Source organism: Pezoporus wallicus, unplaced genomic scaffold, assembly GCF_028554395.1.
Source record: "Pezoporus wallicus isolate ANWC-B61680 ecotype Strahan unplaced genomic scaffold, APGP_CSIRO_Pwel_v1 contig_227, whole genome shotgun sequence".
NCBI classification, from domain to species: Eukaryota; Metazoa; Chordata; class Aves; order Psittaciformes; family Psittacidae; genus Pezoporus; species Pezoporus wallicus.
In genome coordinates, this window is record NW_026635704.1 from 107,216 (window position 1) to 126,798 (window position 19,583).

Genomic DNA, 19,583 nt, shown 5'->3' on the forward strand with positions numbered 1-19,583 from the left:
AAAACATATTCAAAGGAAACTAACAAGAGCTTGTTTACTAGAAATGAATATATCTTTCCAGGTATTTCTCTAGCTAGTATTCTATATATGACAAACTAGAGAGTTCCCCAAAAGACCGAGTAAAGTAGGGGGGAGGAAAAGAAAAAGAAGTAGGCAATGTACTTTTTTCACCATAAGTTTCATCTTCTCCTGATAAAGAGCCATAAAAGACAGGCAGTAGGGCTGATGTTTCAAACAGCTTCCATGTATAAATTAGAATGTGATCATAAGCTTACCCCTTTGAAAATGAGGTCCATAATGTCCACATTATGGCTTACATTATTAAGTATGGGCACTTTATGAAGTTGCATCTAAGTAATAAATTATAATCCATGGAATAGATAGGAAATCAAAGGCAAAAGAACTAAAACACACAATAAAGTACTTCATTAGCAAACTAATTAGAGCTATCTCCAAATTCTATTTCAAAGCCAATTCACATACTGTATTACAATCATCAACCATTATGAAATTTAAAGAGAGCAATGGACAGATTCTCCACATGAGACAGGGTAATCCTGGTTATACATACAAACTGGGAAACGAGAGACTGGAAAGCAAGCCCATGGAAAGAGAACTGGGGGTTTGGATTGGTGGCAGGTTGAATGGCAGTTAACAATGTTCCTTGGCAGCCAAAAGTGCAGATCATGTCCTGGGGTGCATCAAGCACAGCATAGCTGGCCAGTCAAGGAAGGTGGTTTTCTACCCTATGCTGCCCTGGTGTGGTCCCATCTCAAGTACTGTGTTCAGTTTTGGTGCACAAATATAGAAAGGACATCAAACTATCAGAGTGTCTCTAGAGGAGGCGACCAAGTTAGTGAAAGGTTTCAAGGGCAAGACTCATAAGGAGCAGCTGTGGTTACTTGGATTTTTCAGCTTGGAGAAGAGAAAGCTGAGGACTGACTCCATTTCAGTCTGCATCTTCTTCAAGGGGGAGGTGTTGATCTTCTCTCTCTGAGAAGGGCATGAGGAAATGGCACATAGCTACGTATCAGGGGAAGTTCAGGATATTTTTGGCATGGTCTTCCCACCGGTGATGGAGTACAAGATGTTAATTCAGTGCAAAAGACAATGTTAGATGCTCACATATTCCTAATGAGGTCATTAAACTCTATTCACTGAATTTCTGTACAATAACTAGACATCAAGGGATCACATACCTTTGTTTAGCACCAAATTATTTATTAATTACTTTTCTGCCTCAAATTGTGTAGATTTATAGTTGTTCAAATATGGTCTACTGGACTACAATCACAACCCCCCGTTTTTTTCACATAAATATGCAGACACAATGCTTTACAAGTACCCACGAAATATCTGGAACATGAGAAATCCATATGTTCTTACAAAGCATCTGCCAAAAGACAGAGCTCAAATTCTAAGCCTCAAAGTGATGACAGTGATTAATATCAAGTCATTTTTTGGCACATTTAAGAAGAGAGAAAGCACAAAACCATCCAAAGTGGAATTTCAGTCAGATAATTAAGCACAACTACCAAACCAAGCTCTTATGTCAAATAGAAATTGACTTATCACTTTGTCTGTAAAATTTCAATTCATTGCACCCAAGATGTCTACAAACTTTAAGAATCACAGAATTACAGATTTGTTAGGGTTGGAAGGGAGATCATCTAGTCCAACCCCCCTGCCAAGGCAGGGGTACCTAGAGCAGGTTACACAGGAATGTGCCTAGGTGGGTTTTGAAAGCCCCCAGAGAGGGAGACTCCACGATCCTTCTGAGCAGCCTGTTCCAGTTCTCTGCTCTCTCACCTGGTACTTGGGATTCTTCCTTGCCAGGTACAGAACCCTACACTTACCCTTGTTGAACCTCATTAGGTTTCTCTTTCACCAATTCTTCAGCCTATCAAGGTCCTACTGAATGGCAGCTCAGCCTTCAGGTGTACCAGCCACTCACCCACACTTCCTACCATCAGCAGACTTGATCCATGTTTAGCATGGAGAAAAAGAGGCTCAGGGGGAAACCTTATCACACTCTACAGCTATCTGAAAAGAGGTCGGTGTCAGTCTCTTCTTCCAAGGAACAAGCAGTAAAACCAAAGGAAAGGGTCTCAAGTTGCACCAGGGGAGGTTTATATTGGATATTGGGAAAAAAGTATTAAAACAGTTGTCAAGTGTTGGGACAGGCTGTCCAGGGAAGTGGTTGAGTCACCCACTTCCCTGTTTAAAGACCTGTAGACGTGGCACTGTGGGACATGACTAGTGGTGGACTTGGTACTGTTAACTTAATGGTTGGAGCTGATGATCTATGATTCTATGTTGCTGTATTTCTTTAAAGAGAACCTGTTTTGTTTTGTTTTCTCCTCATTACATGAAAAACACACACCCTTTTAATTACTCTATTGATGTCTTAAAATCTATTACCCCCTTTCAATTTTCACAAAAACATTTCATAGGAACATAATACTTATTTTTCATTTTGAAATTTATTACTGAAATTTCAATTAACAAAAGCAAATTGACAATAGTGATATCTACACATCTACAGTGAAAAGAATTGCAGAGTTGTTTTATTTTCACATAAAATATACATTTTAATCTGTGCAGAGAATACGTATGCTTTTGAGTGGAACTACAGATTCTGATTTATAAAGGAATTGAAAAAATAAGAAACAATTTACAACATGTAAAAAAACAAAAACAAAAACAAAAACAAAAAAAAACAAAAAAAACAACTGAAACCCACCTTGGGATGTTTCATTTTCCCTTCAAACGGGAATATGTTTTCTCTCCAGAAAATGTCTCTACAAACTTGCACTGAATTTTAATTTTCAATAGGAAGACCAGAACAATGGTGAAAGCATAGACAGAGGTCAAGTTATTGCGAGTGAAGTGGATAATTGCTGAGGTGAGTGGTAGCAATGAAATATGGTGTACTGTCTTTTGAAACTAGATAATAGCATCTTAAAGCTAACTTATACCATTTTATGAGTAACATGAAAGACAGAACCCTGAAAAAAACACACAGAAAAAGGAGCTCCTTTTGGTACAGTTCATTAGTGGGAAAATCTTAATGCTCTAGTTCAGTTTAAGGCATCACGATGGTAACTGAGGCTCAAAAGATTTTATTTGAAACAAGTTTTTTCTCCTTCCTTTTCATCACAGAAAGATGAAGTAAGATGGAGGACAATTAAGCTGCCTACCCATTTTTAATGGGAGTAATGACAGCTAAAAGAAGGATGACAAACAAGAGATGTAACAGTCAATATGGTTCCAGATGGAAAATGGAAAATTTTCTACACAGCCCTCAGGAGCAAGGGAGATTAAGAATGCAGCACTTTTTTTTGGTTATAGCGCAAACTTTTGTCAGCTTTCTATAAAACTTGGCAAAAGGTAGGAAACTGTACTTAGAGAGTTATCCAGCTTTCTAAAAGAAGCATTTAAAATAGAGATGGAGAGAACACAAGCATAATGGCAAATAGGTATAGTTTTGATTTGATCTAACAACAATATCAGAAATTGATATGACTGACAATGATATCAGCAGAAAAAAATGCCAACTCAACCAGAAATTCTCTCTGCAAAAGGCTGTTTTTTTTTTTTACAAAATTGGTTTGTTTTACAACAGCATTTTTCTGAGAGTCTAAACATCCTAAATAAAACTTGACTATGCAAGATACATCACATTATATGCAAGGTCTTTTCTACAGCAGAACAGATTGAAAACAGAAGTTTCATTTATTTATTTACAATCTGGACCTTACTCAACCACAACAAAACATTAACTTCTAGTTCTATCTGTCTTCATAATAATGATCTGCAGGCAAGCCAAATATGGCCTACAGACCTGAGAACCAGAGAAGCAAGAATTCCTATTTAAACTAATAAAAAGAAACCTCTGGCAGCCTCACTCAAATACTTGTAAAAACATCTGTTTCAGCTTACACAGATCAAAAACAAAAATTTAAAATCAATATGCAATTTTGTGCTTTAAACAACTTCATAGACCTTTTTCAGGTTTTAAAACAGGATGAATGAATACACATCTTCAAGATTCTTGATATCCTCACTATATTGTGCATGGGCATAATTTCCACTCATCTACGCTACAGATTATTCTACAAACTTAAAGCAGGAGACACATTGATTTGAAAGTTTAATAAGTCACAGGTTGATTATGAATTAAGAATCATGGTACTCTCTTAATAAGGAAAACCTATTGAAATAACTATAAAGCTTCATAAAGAAATTAGTGAATTTGACTCTTGCTACCTTTTCCTCACAATTACTTAAAAAACTTGGCACAAGAAAGCAAGTTTCTGAAGCAAATGTAATGTTCCCTTTCTGCAAGTAAGACAGGAATATTAAATCTCAAAAAAATCATATCCAATGACCTTTTTAAAGCCAGAGTCAAGAACACAGTATTTGTGCAGTTTTACCAAATATCCTCCAAGTTGTACATTGTCAAGAAATGCAAGGACAGAGAATCTACTGTTTCACACTGGTAGTTTTGTTTATTTTTGAGATGTTGTCAACTTTTAAAGTACTGAATGCATTTCAGCTACTAGAAGGACTGGCAAAAGTACAGCTTCCTTAAATATGGCACCTAGGCAGATTGGATCAAATGAATTAAAATCAAACTCTGCCGGAGGAGTCAACCATCAAGAAGGAGCAGTGTGTTTTTATATCAAGAATGCATTGTCATACATTGTTGTTACAATTTGTAACACAGTTATAATACTGGGTCTGAAGATCTTTTATCAATGGTCTAAACGAATGGTATCAAACTGTTAAAGACACTCTCAGCACAACTGGGAGAAAAAAAAAGTCTGTACTGGGAGATTGGGAGATCAGGAAAAAACTGATACAAGCAGAAACATCTTCAAAGAGATATTATATACAAGGAGAAGAGATCAGTTAGACTGCTGAATCTCATTCTTTGAAATCCCTCTTGGTTTTAGGTCAGAGGTGTCTACAGAACTAAGATAAAAATGGTTCAATTCCACTGCATACCTCCCTTTGGGAATGGTGAAATAGGAAGACTTCATGTAATCAAGACACCCATGTCCAACTGAATAGGGAATACTTTCAAGAATCTTCATTATCTGCACTATAATAATTTGGTTTTTTTGTTTGTGTTTTGTTTTGGTTTTGTTTTTTTTGTTTGGGTTTTTGTTTGTTTTGGGTGTTTTGGGGGAGATCTATTTGTTTTAAGATTTCTACTGCTAGAAGTCTGTAAGAGCTTGGTGACAACTGCAGAAGCTCCTAAAGCCTCAAAGGAAACCCACTAGCTTGCCTGTTTCCAAGTCCAGCACTGCTGTGCACAGCTGTGATGTTCTCTGGCAAGCAAAGCTATTATTTACCATGTGTGACACAAGGTGGATTTGCAATGATTATTTACAGTACATGTGACTGGTTTTAGATTTTTTTTTTCCTTTTTCTTCTAAAAGAAGTCATCGTAGACTGCTAGAATCCATAGCATTCTTACTACAGGAAAGGGAGGACAAATGTTGGCTACCTTTTTATTTTACAAGTATTTCAATATTCAACTTGGGAAAAATAAATTTACTTTGCTTTTTCTCTTATTGTGAGCAAGTCTGCCAAGAACACCATTTAGTCCATCAGAAACTATATTGAAAGCATGATAAATGTGCCTGACAATATCTTGAGACACTGAGCCCTGCAACAAATTGAACTTTTAATGAATGCTTATATTTATAACAGTGTGTCTATCTGAGCACCAGCTTATTTTGTAGTCAGATATTTCTTCCTTCTGGTACAACTCAAATGTTTAAGTCTTCTGCAAGCTGGTATCATCGCACAATGTTGACATTAAAAAAAAACAGTTGTTGGTTTACAGGCATTTATTTTCCTCTCTTCCATCTACACACAGAAAAAAAGTCTTTTGGGTGTATGACTAATTTACTACAAGTTTTGTCTGCAGCAATATATGTTGTCCATAGATACATAAAAAACTTAAGAGCTGAAACTTTACAACAGTCATAAATAATATATGCAGAGAGGCACAAATAATTTCAAGAATAGGAAAATGCTAGGAGCAAGGTGAGGAAAATTACCCTTGATCTGACAGATCTTTCTTTCCATGATTCTGGCACTGCTTTTATCAGTTTCTTTTAAGTTCAAGTTTATATGGACTATGTATTACATTAAAATAAACATTAACATCTTCACTGAAAAGCTAGGAATGGTGTCCATCTTATGTAATCCTTAATGCAGCTTTAACAGTCAATGTTAACATGCACATCAGGACATGATATTTCCCACGTTTCAGAGGTTGCCTGCTGCATTTATGTCTAAAATGTAGCATCTGCATGGATGATAATGTGTCTGGTGGAGCCCCACTCAAAAACAATGAATTCACATGAAGAGTCATTTAATATCTACCACCTGCTGTTCAGGACAATTTACTATGCATTCAAGGAAAAAAGGTTTTCTACCAATGAGTATCAGGTGAAATTATCTGTAAAGCCTGTTAAAAATTCTGCCTTCACCAATTATCTGAAAATAATTTACAACTACAGACTGCTTTTATCTAGCTGTGGAGATCAATAAAAAGAATACTAACACAACATGAACTCATTTTTACTGTAAACTTATGACATGTTTTTATGTTTAATCTTATTTTAAACAAAAAAGATAATTACATTTTTCAGGTGAAAAAAATAGAGATGACTAAACAAATACTGAAAGTTTCTAGCTGTATGCTAGCCTTCTTCACTGTAATCACAATTAATAAAAAAGACTGAGACTAGAGGAATATCAAACTGTCAGTGACTACCAAGACATAAGCACTTCTTACTTACTTCACATTTTCATATGCGAATAACAAACTATTGTATTGTAAAAGATATCAGGAAACAAGTTAGAACTAGAAAAGACTGTTAGAATAATGATGTTAAAACATGTGCTAGAAATAATACATCTGTTTGCCATAAGATTGCCAGAGGAGGGCCACGAGGATGATCAGGGTTCTGGAGCACCTCCCGTATGAAGACAGGCTGAGAAAGTTGGGTCTGTTCAACCTGGAGAAGAGAAGGCTGCATGGAGACCTCACAGCAGCCTTCCAGTATCTGAAGGGGGGCTACAGGGATGCCGGGGAGGGACTCTTCATTAGGGACTGTAGTGATAGGACAAGGGGTAACGGCTTCAAACTTAAACAGGGGAAGTTTAGATTGGATATAAAGAAGAAGTTATTTACTGTTAGGGCTGTGAGGCACTGGAATGGGTTGCTCAGGGAGGTTGTGAATGCTCTATCCCTGACAGTGTTCAAGGGCAGGTTGCACAAAGCCTTGGATGGCATGGTTTAGTGTGAGGTGTCCCTGCCCATGGCAGGGGGGTTGGAACTAGATGATCTTAAGGTCCTTTCCAACCCTAACTATTCTATGATTCTATATATAGATATAGGGACAAGTCTGTCAAACAGATATTCTTGAATGATTGCCAGAAAAGCATGGATGTTTGAACGAATATTTAGAAACAAGTAAGAGTATGACTATTTTTTTCTGATACATCTTGTGCTATTCTAGATGTCTCTTCTCCTAAATGGTGTCTATTTTCATATACATAATTACATGATCCCCCTAAGAGCCGTATCGTCTCAGACTACCCCATAATTTAGTATAAAATTAAGTAAATTAAAAACTGTATCCCCACTGGACCCCAAAATTGATTTTACTATTAATGGAATAGAACAGTAAATCTGTCAGGTAAACTCTGACAGCTGATAATTAGAGGTAGGATTTAAAACTGAAGGGAAGTAGTAGGTTTCCTTCTGAAATTTAGGTCAACCAAATGAAATTAAAAGACAAAAAAAATCTGCCTTTTTACACCTGCAGGAGAAAGAAGTCTGCACTTGCACTATCACCATTCCTAACACTGTTGCACAGGCTAAAAAAAGGTCTACAAAACAATACTTGACAGTACTAAAAACTTGGTCATAACCGTATTTGAAATGTTTTCCTATCAGAAACTGAAAATACATCTTACATAGGCAATATACTTCAGTATTCAAATAAAAACAACTAATGATTAAGAGGCTTGCTACAAGTATATGTCATATTGCAACTAAACCCAATGAGCCTTAACAAAATCAGATCCACTGAAAAGCACTTACAATCTCCTCAAGACACAGTAGGCCCATAAATCTGTTGTCTTTAATTCTACAGCCCTGCTTATAAGCGTCTGAAAGATAGCATCATGAAATTTGTTATTTTTTTAGCAATAAATAAATAAACAAATAAATTCTGCCACAAGAATTCAGAGTCCTAATTATGATTGTATCTCTTTCTCTAATAGTTGGTGATCAGTATAGTGACAAACCAGTCATTTTCACATGCCACAGTAATACATTTTTTTTCTGAAATAAAAAAGCATTATAAAGTGCTGCTGCCAATTCACTGGTGTACATAACCAGGAGCTACACACTAACAAAGAATTTATACAAAACACCTGTGTCCTTACCTCTAAATTAATATGAAAATCAGCTTTCCCAAAGACCAAGTGGTATCATAAGGAGATATCAATCATAAATGAAATTAAAAGGTAAACAAAAAAAAGCAAACTAAAAGACAGCCAAACAAAAAAGGTCCTCAACATAAGAAGGACATGGAGTTGTTGGAGGAAGTCCAGAGAAGGGCCTTGAGGATGATCAGGGGACTGGAGCACCTCCCGTATGAAGATTGGCTGAGAAAGTTGGAGCTGTTCAGCCTGGAGAAGAGAAAGCTTCGTAGAGACCTCATAGCAGCCTTCCAGTATCTGAAGGGGGCTTATAAGGCTGCTGGGGAGGGACTCTTCATCAGGAACTGTAGCAATAGGACAAGGGGTTGATGTGTTTAAATGGGGGAAGTTCAGGTTAGACATAAGGAAGAATGAAGTCTTAAGAAGAAAACAGTTTGGCTGAGATATAAGCCAAGGAAAATGAGGAACTTTCACCTATGGTCTAAAGAGAGCAAATATGTAAATATTTTATTCCTTCATATAGCCAGACAATATACCAAACATGTCCACATGTCCTGATCAACTAAGTTACTAATGTATATGAAAAATGAACCATGTACTTTATTTTCTTTCAGAACAGAATTTAGCAATCCATAGTTCAAGGTGCAAGTCTCATACATTACCAATCCACACAACCTTCTGTCATTTTTCTATCAGTAAAGTGTGTTTTAACTGAAAGAAGCACATAAGAAACTGATTCATTGGTCACATAGATACAAAAAAAATTACACTTTATCATTAAGAGCACTGATGAATCTTCTCCATGCAAATTCAATCAGCAAAAAAAAAAAATAAAAACTAAACATGATCAATTTAATCCACTTTGCAAAATAAAACAGAATATCAGCCTCATCCCAGTCTTTGTTCTTGGTGCAACTTTGTCACATATTTGCTAATAGAAATATTTCTATATTTTACCACCGTTCCTGGTTGGGGAGCTTTCCTACTGTACATCTATTTGGAGTCAAAAAGGTAGCAGGCCATAAATTTGCATAGCTCAAAATATAATATTTGGGTAAGAACCATTCCTGAATGTTATCAATATTGATATTGAATGAATTTCTAAAGTAGCCTAGATGAAATAATTACTGTGACTACATTCTTCAGGTTGAAGTTTAAAGTGTTCTGGTCTCTTCTTGAGTTTCTGGCATCACTGGGGGACTCATAGGAACCCTCCGAGACACTTGTGGGTACCTGCTGCTTCCATGTAAGGAGCCACTAAAATAACTGTCCCTTCATTATCAGAATCTTGGACCCAGACAGAGCTTCAGGAGAATGCAGCTGTGCAAGTGCCAGGCTGCATTTAGTCCCTTGGGCCTCTGACTGGACATGTCGTCTCCTAGTCTGCAAGAGGTGTGTTGCTGTCAAGGGACTGTGCTTCCTTGTGAAAGAAGCCACCAGACTGCACAGCATCAGGGAGGGTGAGAAACAGATGGACTAAATCTTCACTGAGACCTTTCAGCTTCAAGAACCAAAACTCTTAGCAGTAGGGGAGGGACAGGAAGAGCCTATGTCTATGAAGCTGGAAAATGGAAACTCCCATGGTGATAAAGGCTGTAAGCTGGTGACTTCTTGCACTAGGAAGAAAGCTTATGACCCACCTGACAACTTGCCCTTTCAGAACAGGTTCACTGCCCGTACAGTTGATGAGAAGCCTCTCTGGAGGGTGAGCCTGGGCCATTCAGGATCACTAGAAAGAAGTGGTGAATAATAGCAAGAGGAGACTTCTAGTGAGGGAGAAGGGTAGCACTCATCTGCTGGTATGAGGGAGGTTTGCTTCTTGCTGTTTGGTGCAGCTTATGAATGAATGCCCCCATTAGAAAAAAAAAATAGATCTAGATTTATAAATTAGAAAAAAAAGTAAGAAATCTCTATTTGGTTCCTCCTGTATTTGACATATTTTCCATAATGTTTTAAATTTTTTTAAAGCTGATTTAATGTTTTAAATTTTTTAAAGCCACTTGCCTAGGACCATGTCCAAATGGCTTTTGAATATATCCAAGGTGGGAGACTCACCAATGTCTCTGGGCAACCTGTGTACCTGTGTCAGTGTGTGGTCAACCTCAGAGTATAAAATTGTTTCTTGATGTCCAGAGGGAACCTCCTGATTTCAGTGTGTGCCATTGTTTCTGATCCTATCACTGGGTACCACCAAATAAAGCTGGGCTCCGTCTTCTCTACACCTTCCCTTTGGGTATTTACAAATGTTCATAAGATACCCCTGAGCCTTCTCTTTTTCAGGCTGAACAGTCACAGCTCTCAGCCTTTCCTAATATGACAGGTACTCCAGTCCCTTCGTCAGCTTAGTGGTCTTCCGCTAGACTCTCTCCAACATGTCCATGTTGCTCATGCACTAGGGAGCCTAGAAATTGACTCATCACTTCAGGTGTGGCCTCTACTAATGCTGAACAGAGGTAAACAATCACTTCCCTCAACCTGCTGGCATTACAACTCTTTGCTGCAAGATCACACTGTTGACTCATGTTCAAACTTTATTTAATATTCTCTATTTTTTAATTCAGTCCCCAACACCAAAAACATTGCTTGGCTTTCTATTAAGGGCTTGACCCTTAACCTTATTTTCCAGCTCTGACTGGGACTAAGCCCTAGTACAGATGTCTTGGTTGTCCTAACTTTTCTTCTGCTCCCCAATTCCAGCCCCACTCCAACAGCACCTCTAAGTTTTCTCTCTTGCTCAAACCTAACCTAAGCTTCTGGCTTAGACTGGGACAAAGAACACCACCTCCAGAACTTCTGCCAGTATTTCTGCTCAGTTAGATGTTGTTCAGTTATATTGCCCTCCTACTCCTATAGCTTTGATGTATTTTAAAAGTAATGCTAATGGTATGAAATATACCAACAATTACATCAAAGGTCATACTGGCCTTACTTGGCTGCGCCAATAGTTTGCTGCACTTGCTCAAATCAGCAATTTGACTCTGCAAATTTATGACATTGCTTAAGAAAGTCCCTTTTTGCTATGTTTTTTTCAGGCCTCTCAATATGAGCTTTCTACTTGGAATCCATTCTAGCCTACTTTTCATACTGGCCAGTTCTAAAGGTTTCTCAATTCATTGAAATAGCTCATAAATCAAATGGTTTTCACTCCTCCTTGTACAAACCCTCAGAGTAATTTCTGATTGCAGAAAAAAAAATTGATGCCTTGGTTCCAACACAATTCAGTAACTATGTACTCAAAACTTTAATATTAGTCATCGTTTAAGTAGCCTTTGACTTGAAGGTTATTTTTTAAATAAGAACAAAATCCCCCAGATTAAAGGGATTCCCACAATCAGAAACAGAGACTGAATCTAAACTCCTTTGGCTTTACATATTTTTGTAACATCCTTTTTACTTCAAGGTCTTCTAATTCTCAATTTTGTGTTATGTTTAGCAAAATATTGGTGCACACATAAGTGTGACCTTACATAAAAATGTCATGTACAACATGCCCATTTGCTATATTCCTAATGCGAGTGATATTTGAAATGGGATTAGTATGACTTAATTCTCAAACTGCATTTCCTTTTTTGCTTAAAGCTAAACATAATAATATTAGTTCAACAAAGATTAATCTAAATGAACATTATACATTGGTTTAGGTGAATTAAAATGTTCTCTAATCTCAGTCAAGGAAAGAATTCACATTTCAGCTAATGCCTGGAGAATACTGCTTGAAATTAATTTATAAGGGACACACATAAACCAAAACTCAAAATTTGACAAGCCATCACTCCTCTGGAAAGTGAGAATTCCAATGTGCTAAGAAGTGCATGGTTGTTTTTGCTATTATGCATGAAGAGTTGAATTTTTAATCCAGGGAATAAGAAAGTAAAAATTCCCATATTAAGTAGAAAATGAATCTGAAATTAATTACTTTTTTTAAAGAAATAAATTACACCTTATTCTTTATGTTTCACTATCAAGCAAGGGAAAACTGGAGCTCTTGATATTCACACCAATAGAGTTTGGTTTGTTTGCTTTACAAACAGTAGCATGCTTTTGTTGCAATTGATTGGGTTATGACAAAACACAGAAGGGTTGACAGCAGTAATAGATTAAACAAACTGCATTAAAAATCCACATGTAAATGGCAGAAATTTTTTCAGGCATAGGTGTTCTAGCAATTATTTCTCTTCATTTAATTTGAAATCTCAAAGGGCAGCTGATTTGGAGGATTCTTAACCAAAAAGATCTCAAGCTAAATATGAGCTTTCACCCCTTAATTTGCCTCAGTGATAGCTTTATGGGGGAAAAAAAAGACACAAACCCAAACAACAACTTGCTCACTAGTACCCCAGTGTGCTTAAAGGTTCAATTCTAGACATTTTGGTTTATATTTAAAAAAAATAAAATTATAATAGGCCTCTGCTGTTAATATCTCTTTTTATTTATTTATTTTATTTTGTTTGCCATAAGAAGGTCAACCCCTCTCTTTTCAACTGATTTCTAAGGCAACCTTCCATCCTAACTTTATATTGCTGAACTAAGCCAAATGTATGGATAAATAAGGAACTGTAAGAAACTGTTCAATCAGTAGTAGACAGCATGAGAGGAAGCACTCAAAGCAAGCTCAAATTGTCATCAGTCTCAAGAATTTCCTAGACTTTATCTGTATTATATGCTGCAGATCAGAATGCTGTTCAAGCCATTTAAGTTAGGAACTATGCAAAATCACTTAATCTAACAGATGAATATTGTTGACTTTTCAGATTAATAGTTAAATGGTGGTGGGAATTGGATGTTTGCTGTAATTGTAGGTCTCCAAAGATAAATATATCTTAGATTACTAAAATAATAAACAGTGTGAAACCACACTAGAATTTGTAATCATTACTTTACTGCGGACAAATCAATCCATTCCAACATACTTAATGAAAATTTGAAAGTCTGATAGGGCATAATATTAAATTTTCAGGAAAATCAAGATTGTATCAAAGCTGCTTGATGAATACTAGACTCTTGTACCACCGTTACTTAAAGTTCACGTAACGTGCACTATACATCAGATTCCAAAAGTTGCCATGTTACAGCACAGTGAGCTTTTTTCTTAAGCAGTCTATGCTAAAAGGGACAGATTAAACCAGTATTTAAGCTTATTTTCCCCTCTAAACAGAAAGTTTGCCATGATTCAAGAAATGCAGGATCTGGCCTTGTTCAAAGAAATTTTAAGGTGTTACTAGACCTTTCAAATCAGGAACTGATAATTGAAATAAGCAGATTTCCCATTGACTTCAGTGATATTATTCATGCTGCTGCTCAAGGAAATATGCAGCATTCCACTGATACAAACAAAACAAGTTTTGTGACTGTATCCAAACAGAACACGCATTATTTTTACTTAAGATTCAATCCTTTGTTTGAAAGTTATCTGAAAATATAATGCTTCAGTGCAGAGCCACTTACTTCAGTCTTCAGTGCAAGACAGCTCTCTTTACACGTGAAGACCAAAGAGAAAAATTTCTATTACATATTAAACAGAAAAATAAGGGGAAAAAACAAACAAACAAACAACAAAACTCCAGCATATCTGGTTTTCTTCCTTTCCTACCTCTTATGGAAGTACTACCTCTTTGTTCCGGAAGCAATGTGGTTCTGTTGTATATGCTACAGCTAAGTCAAAAAGAAAATTCAATTTCAGCAGTGACAATAAAGAAATAAATCTGAATTTTTATTCCATGTACATAAGTTAGGAAGCAAATTACCTAACTATCCTGAAAGTTGTATCAATATAACTTTATCACAGATGACACGCATGAAGCTACCTTAGTTTTAACACTAAATATTCAGGCGTATTCATTATTTCATAGAATATTATAAGATCCTTTAAAACCAAGAAACTCATTCCAGTTCCTCACACGTTTTTGCTTCAAAGGCATGTAAAAAATTAGTTAAGCTATTTCAGATAGTGAACATCAAACTCTATATTATTACACAGCAATGGATTTCACAAGGCTGTATAGACTTTCGACTAGCATAGGCAGTGATTCCTAACAGTCATGCTGAGTCCACAGTGGAAACTCTTTGCAAGTATAAAGGATCCTGGACAAATAAAGTAACACTTGAACAAGAGCATGTCTATACATAACTACATGGTAAATGGACCACACTAATACAGTATTAAGAAGTAACTTTGTAATCATTTTGGACTTCCCAGTCGAAGCTATGAAAAATGGGTTTCATTAAAAATGTAATGCTAACCTCTAGGACAAAAGCAAACAAACCTCTACACATGATGCCTCTTTAGCATGGTATTCATTTCACAGAAAATCAGTGTATGTTTCAATATGCACACATATGTTTCTTCTAGACATATTGCCTCCACAGAAATAATATGAGGTTTTCATCTTTCAGTTGTAACAGAATGTCCTTGGTTCGTGTTTGTATTGCTAAGCATGTAATGAAGACCTGGGAAATATTGGCAAGTACAACTCAATACAGTTTAAATATCTTGTTAGTAGCCAGTATGGGGGAAAAAAAAGAAAATCAATGAAACAGTAGATTTTCCCAGCACTCTCCAAATTCACTTTTAAGTGACTTTTTTAAATCACTTCTAAGATCCTGATGGACACGGTTCTGGGCCATCTTGTCTAGACTGCTTTGCCAAGAAAGCTTGGATCAGATGATCCTTGAGGTCCCTTCCAACCTGATATTCTATGATTCTATGATTATGCCCTATCACAAAATATAATTAATGATGGGCAGTAAAAACATTCAGGTTAAGTACATAATTTCTAGAAATAACACTAAGTATGATCTGGTACCTGATTTATGAATACAGTGGAAAGAATAGTTAAGGCTGCACAAGAATTTGTGCTTAAGCCATGGTCCAGGATTCTTCCCTTACTCTCAAACTACTTACCTATAAACTATTGTAATTTGGTCAGGGAAAAGAAATGTGCATATCCAGAGTAATTTTTTTAAGTCCTTTTATCAAACCACAAATCAGAGGTGTTGGGACATCTTCATCATATTTTACTCAGTCTGAAAATCACACCAGTCATTTCAAACAAATGAAGGGCTAAGCCCAGTAAGGAAAACTCTAGTCTGAAAATAATAAGAATGCACAGAATTTTCACTCTATAAAGTTATGTGAGTTCTCAAATAATTCAGGCATTGTTCTCAGAAAAGTGCCTAATGATATTCTAAACTCAGCCTTGAGGATTCTGATATCAAACTTTATAAAGACTCCTTTTAGCCCACTAAAACGCTACTGGCTATTCTGTAGCATGTAAGATCATCAGAAAATTAATTTTGGGTACCTCATTTTATTCGTGTGATATCTATGCACAGTATGCTGTATTTCTATGCATCTTAGATGAGAATTAAACAGAACAACTTACAGTAGTCAGTACAACCATTAAGGCTACTGTTTTATGTCTGATAAGAATTATGTTTTCTTCAGGATTCAGGGAACAATCAGGCAAAGTGCATGGGACAAAATATGTGGTCTTAATACACGTATCTAAATTTCCTGTGAGATCATCAGAGTATCACTGTTTCCAATTCATGTATATACTAAGTGAATGAAAATAGGTATTATAGGTAAGCACCTCTGCAGCACTGTCACACTATAAGCTAATTTCATAATACAGATTTCTGGAAAAAGTGGAAGTCTTTAACAAGAACTAGCTGTTAACAACCCAAGTCTCCAAAAAGGCTGTTCTGGTTTAAACAGCATTTCAATGTCTACAGTGAGAATAGAAAACTTGATTTATACAGAATCCTCACTCACTTCAGTGAAGTTCCCACTACCTGGGAGAAAACAGGCAGGGAACCATTACCCTTCTTTTAAAGAAAGTAGTGCGCTTAAGTGGATTGCCATAATATACAGTGTAAAACATCTATGGACAGAGACAGAAAACAGGAAGAACAGAAATGCCTCTACCTAAGATATAAAATGTTAACTTAGTCTGTGTCCCCTTTTCATCTATCATGGAATCATAGAATGATAGAATAGTTATCTAAGGATACTTCTTTTGATATTGAGGTTCCAATAGGCTTTAAGTACCTTTTATTAGTTTAATTTTTCCCTACATTTCACAAACTGGGATATGAATATCCCTCGTTAATTGCCAACAAGCTAGACAATGTAGAGTAAGGAAACATTCTGTAATTCAGCGAGCAGAGAATTCTTAAACACCGAAGTCACCTCCTATAGCGGCATTTGTAAGTCTACAGCGCACACAAGTGGTGTATAGCAGTATATGCATGTTTTCATTGTTTTCAGTATAATGTAGAATCTCTTTGTAAATATTTCATCTTATTTAACTTTTAAGCAATCAGAGAAGCATGCCCTTTAGAAATGATAAAGATAGATATAAAATGTTGAGGAAGACTTGCAAAGAGTGTAAACAAGCATGTTTTACTGTGCATAAGATTGAGTATTCCAACACTTTCTAAACATTTTTTAAAACTTAGAGTCTTGCTCACTATTAATCTGTGTTTAAAAAAACTCAGGGCAACACACCAAGGATTCGCTCTGTCACATGAAGACTCCAAAGACATAACTACTCAGACTCGGACACACTTTTTGTGTCTTTCAGCCTGTAAGGTTAGTCAATTGATCTGTAAAGTAAGCTGAATCTGACAATATTGGATACCCCTTTAGAGGGACATTCAATCAGCAATGTCATTGATGTCAAAATGTTCATATTCTTCAGAGAACGTAAGGATTCCTAGCTTTTACAACAAAGATTACTTTAAAACCAAAAATATCTGATGTCACTCCTTTTATGTATTCAATGGTTTTACAGTCCTGCTCTTTGCCCTTCTGTGGATTCTTCTGCAAACGCAACAGTAATGCAAGTGTAAATCTGTACTAAGGAATTGATTCCCCTTTTTTAAGAATAACAAAGTGGTTTACCATTGTTAATATTATTTTTTTATAAGTGAAAAACAATGCATAAGAAATATTAATAGATTCAGTATCCCACTGAGAGCTACAAGCTCTTCTAGAAGTAGAACTGAAGCTTATTAATTAGACAGTGCATAAAAAGATGTTTGTGACAACTTAGAAATGTAGACATTTAAATCTTAGTTTAAAGGTGATTTTATGGGTTAATATTGTGGAACAAGCTCCTAAACAGATCTTTTCAAAAGCCAAAAACTTATCTAAAGATCTTTGATACTAGTAACATTGTTAGGCAACAGAAGAGATTCAGAACTTCTGTGCAGAGAAGGACTTCGGGGTGTTGGTCGATGACAAAATGAACATGAGCCGGTTTCAGTGTGTGCTTGCAGCCCAGAAAGCCAACCGTATCCTGGGCTGCATCAAAAGGAGTGTGACCAGCAGGTCGAAGGAGGTGATCCTGCCCCTCTGCTCTGCTCTCTGCTCTGTGAGGTGAGACCTCACTTGGAGTCTTGTGCGCAGTTCTGGTGTCCTCAACATCAAAAGGACATGGAACTGTTGGAACAAGTCCAGAGGAGGGCCATGAGGATGATCAGGGGATTGGAGCACCTCCTGTATGAAGACAGGCTGAGAAAGCTGGGGCTGTTCAGCCTGGAGAAGAGAAGGCTGTGTGGAGACCTCATAGCAGCCTTCCAGTATCTGAAGGGGGCCTGTAGGGATGCTGGGGAAGGACTCTTCATTAGGGACTGTAGTGACAGGACAAGGGGTAATGGGTTCAAACTTAAACGGGAAGTTTAGATTAGATATAAGGAGGAAATTCTCTCCTGTTAGAGTGGTGAGGCACTGGAATGGGCTGCCCAGGGAGGCTGTGAATGCTCTATCCCTGGCAGTGTTCAAGACCAGGTTGGACGGAGCCTTGGGTGAGATGGTTTAGTGTGAGGTGTCCCTGCCCATGGCAAGGGTGTTGGAACTGGATGATCTTAAGGTCCTTTCCAACCCTTACAATTCTATGATTCTATGAAATTCATGATAATTTGTAAGATAAGCTCCAGATAGTACAAAACATTTCTCATGCAATAAACACACAGTGTAAGGAAGTGACACACCACTTCGATTCCTCCTTTCTCCCTGGAAAAATAAAAGACACAAAGTCTTAAGTCACTCACTTGCTAAAGAAAGCCAAGACATAATTTTCACCATCTAGTCAGCCAAGTAAGGTAGAATTAAGGAAAGGCTAAAGAAAGCTACATGAATGAGGAGTTCTGTGTGTCCTTAGAGAAACAAACAAAATTGTGTGCATTAAAAACAGGTGATGTTTGACTGCTTGTCATAAAGAAACAGTGCTGTCAAACATCAATCAATATTTGAACAATAAGCTTCTTAGTGTTATTCTTAACTTTTTATTTTACTATTTAATGGAAGAACAGAATTTTTATAACAGAAAAAGAAATTGTCAATTTCAACACTAAGTGCAACTTCCAGCTGTATATGTTAAAATGGTCTAATTTATGACCCCAAGCAGGACAAGTTCAATGGTAGTGTCACACAAAATTACATATAACACTCGTAGCTACTACAAACATAAAATGCCACTTTCCTACTTTTTTTTAGTTAATACATTATAAACTTATCTATATTTTGTGAAATTATCTAGAATGCTTAAGTTTTTAATAATATGATCATCAATGTCACTGAGACTTTCCATATTCAGTTTGTTTGAGATGCATGAATACTCTTTTAACAAAAATCTTTTAACAGAAAGAGCACTAATACTTAAATCTAGGTGGCTGCAAAGCTTTTAACATTACATAAAATCTCTCAGACTTCCAAAAGGCTAGCAGAGCTAACCATCCCTAAAAAATGGCTGAATTTTCACTGTCGCTGTCACTTGCAAACCAAGCATTTTTTCCACATTCACAGTGGGACTGTCAGGATCCACCAAAGGAAAGAGCAGACTAATTTATGCATGGCTGAACCCAAAGCTCTTAGTCAAGGATGTGAAAATACTCCAGAGGTAATGATTAATCTATTATTAAACTAAAAATTCCATTGTGATTTAGTACTGCAAGTGTGTATACAAATCATATTCCATGCTTAGCCTAGCATATCTGGATTTTCCTTTATTTCACTTGCAAATATTTGACTGTCAAAAACCTTGTATTGTGTTCCAGCTTCCGACAGTAATATATAGTGACATTCACAGATGCATCACCTACAG

At 36.5% G+C, this 19,583-nt stretch overlaps 1 protein-coding gene across 1 annotated transcript in view; it reads right to left on the reverse strand.

The window, feature by feature from the left end:
* The window catches only part of LOC130592820 (coiled-coil domain-containing protein 102B-like), a 136,140-nt gene that overhangs the window by 96,819 nt on the left and 19,738 nt on the right, over positions 1–19,583 (reverse strand). The gene's annotated exons all lie outside the window — the stretch shown is intronic.